This window comes from Triticum dicoccoides, chromosome 3B (assembly GCF_002162155.2).
Source record: "Triticum dicoccoides isolate Atlit2015 ecotype Zavitan chromosome 3B, WEW_v2.0, whole genome shotgun sequence".
Taxonomy (NCBI): Eukaryota; Viridiplantae; Streptophyta; class Magnoliopsida; order Poales; family Poaceae; genus Triticum; species Triticum dicoccoides.
Genome location: NC_041385.1, coordinates 847,969,252 through 847,972,182, shown reverse-complemented (window position 1 = coordinate 847,972,182; position 2,931 = coordinate 847,969,252). Strand labels below are relative to the sequence as shown.

At 48.5% G+C, this 2,931-nt stretch overlaps 1 long non-coding RNA gene across 1 annotated transcript; it reads left to right on the top strand.

The window, feature by feature from the left end:
• Window positions 1–1,662: 1,662 nt before the first annotated feature.
• Window positions 1,663–2,365, top strand: LOC119282651. The gene is made up of 3 exons (XR_005138818.1): window positions 1,663–1,788; window positions 1,879–1,937; window positions 2,026–2,365. It is a non-coding gene; the product is annotated as an uncharacterized LOC119282651 (long non-coding RNA).
• Window positions 2,366–2,931: the final 566 nt, after the last annotated feature.

The following is a 2,931-nucleotide window of genomic DNA, read 5'->3' as shown; positions in this document are numbered from 1 at the left end:
TAGTACTCCAAAATTTGCGCACTTATATATGGTGGATTCTGCTGATGAGGTCAGGACTAGAATTAATGTATATGTCAAAGAAGAAAGTGGTTCTCTTGGGCCTGACCCCGAGATTGTTTCGGCTCTTACTCAAATGCTGAATACATATCATCATTTGTTCCATAAATTTAGAATTGGTCGGCAAAATTTGTGCACTCCTGCCATTTCAAATGTGTCTATACATTTTTTGGGGGATGATGGAGGTGCTCATGGTACATGTTTTCTGGTCCAACAGTTTCAATCGTTGCTGCGATTATAGTCGGTGATCTGATTCCGTAGTGTAGAAAATTTGATGTTGTCGCCGAGGCATGTTCTGGCTTTCACCCTCCAGTGGGTAATCTCGATGGAGAGTGCTCACAGTGGGTTTCGCGGCGATGCTCGAACTCGCTTTCCCCTCTCCAGTCCCATTCTCTGGATTGTGTATTTCCGTTATGTTGCAGTAATGAAAATCGGCTATGCGCGGTTTGAAAAAAGAAGTCATCCAAGGATTGTTGCAAGTGCAGACGGTAATTATTGTCCAAAGCATCAGTCTGCTTTTGCTCTTTTTGTTTAGAATGTACAAGCATATCCAAGACTAAAACAAATGAAATCTCATGAAGGAACTTTTTACAGAAAAGCAAGTCACCATCAAGAATGAAATTTCACTTTTCGACCAGAAAAATAAATAAAATATCAATGCCTGGGCCGCTTCCCTCGTTTCTTTTTATCCTCGCTACCTTGTCTCTTGGGCTGCCTCCTCCGTCCAGCCCAGCAGGAGTACCACGCGCATGCATCCTTGAGAAACTTTTCCCAAAAAAAAAGATAAACCTTCGAGAAACGGCGTACTACAACATCCCTTGGAGATCGATCCATCCAAGATCTATCATGCCATGGATGACGACACGGCAGCCAACATCCGGAGGACGACAAGCCCGATGCTATATGTCACGGAGATCCTGCTCCGGCTGCCCGTCAGCACGCTTCTAAGATTAAGGTGCGTCTGCAGGGCTTGGCGCCAGCCAGACCATCTCCGACGACCCTTCTTTCCAGCATACCCACCTCCACCAGCACAGGACTGATCCGAGCCTGCTCATCGCCCCGTGGATCCATGATACCTACAGGACTGACTTCGGTGGCGTCACCGCCGGCCTATACCATTGGAATCAGGACCAGCCGTATGGCGCCGCTACGGCCCTCATGATGATGCCAGTGCGGGAACTGCCTGAATTCGCGCACCGTGATGGGCTAGCGCTGGTGGGCAACGACTCTGCAGCGTGGGTGCTCAACACAACCACACGCCGCATCCGGGCACTACGCCGCCCCTTCGGCATCTTGATGGCTTTCGGCCTTGGGCGCGATCCTCGCTCGAACACCTACAAGGTCGCCCGCTTCTACTATCAAACAAAGCATGACCCTGTGGCGGGCCAATAGCTCATGTGCGACGTGTTTGATGTGAATTTGCTTGGGTGCGACGTTGTTCGAGCGAATGGCTGTGGTGCGACACATTTAAGCAGGTAAATAGCCCAGGGCCACATGGGGTGTTAAATGTGGTTAAATTGGTCGTCAACCAAGCCCGTTTATGTTAGGACATGTGGGTCCAACTTAATTGCTCCTCAAAACAGCTGACCGTGCCCTGCCGCCGGACCGTGCCGGACCCGCCACTCTGCCCCCTCCCCCCTTCTTCTCCGGTGGCGGCGGATCTTGCGTTCTCAACGGCGGCGGCGGAGCCCTCGTTCTCAACGGCGGCGGAGCCTTCGTCCTCAAAAAATGGTGAGTGAAAACCCTAGTCCCCCTCCCGCTCCTCTCTCGGCCCCGTAGATCTCAGCTCGTTTCCTCTGTTTTCGCTTGTTGAATCGATAGGTTGTGAGGGGAGCCCGTGGGCATACTGAGATGGAGCCCCCAGATTCAACTTCGAATAGGTAATGCTCCTCTCTCTGATCCAATTTTGCATGCAATTAGGGCCTAGTCTGCTCTTTCTCACGGGCTCACACTGTCCGCCACTGACAGAGGGGATGCTGCCGCTCGGACCTTCGAATTGACGGTCAATTTCTTTCCATCAAAGGCAAAATTAGTTGATGGTAGCATTCAGAACATTGAGAGAGACACAATTGTTAAATGGGAGGTTGAGTTTACAGAGATTGATCCACAAGTTCTACAGAACATGGGAGAGAAGGCAGTGAAGAAATGGGTGGAAAAAATTGGGGAGAATGTTGTTTGGGGTCCAGAGCAAGAAGTATCACTGTTGCGGTTTGATGATTGGAAAGGAGAGTATGTGAGAATGGAAGATGGTGAACAGATTGTTGATGAAATCGATCGGCAAAACGGCTGGACAAGCAAACGAGCTAATTTTTTTGCTGAGCTGATTGATCTGAATATTTTTTCGAAGGTTGGATATGTGGCATCACAATTGGCTGCGCAGATGGTAGATGATGATTGGGCTACACAGAGGCCATTGATTCCCATGTGTACTGAACTTACAGTAATAGCCGAAGAGGGACAGGTGACTGGAATTGAAACTGAAACTGCAGCAACTGTTGATTGGAATGTAGTTGAATTAGATGAGCCTACTGATTTGGTCATTGCATCAATGCCTGACATTGAGATGGCCAAACTTTTTGGCATTCCAGTCGATGACAGAGATAAGCAGGAGAGGGGAGAATCTAGTTTGCCTGCTAATGTTGATGAAGATGTAGATGGACAATTGATGGAACAAGCTGCAGATGAAGTAGATGATGCACATGATGATGAGCTGGTGCATGTGTATGACAAAGAAAACCCTGTCATTGAAGTAGGCAAGTTCTTCCCAAGCATGAAGGAGTTTAGGATGTGTTTCAAGACTTATGCAGTGAAACATGAGTTTGATGCCAAGACTGTTTGGACTGATAGAAAGAATTTTTATGCGAGGTGCAGAGG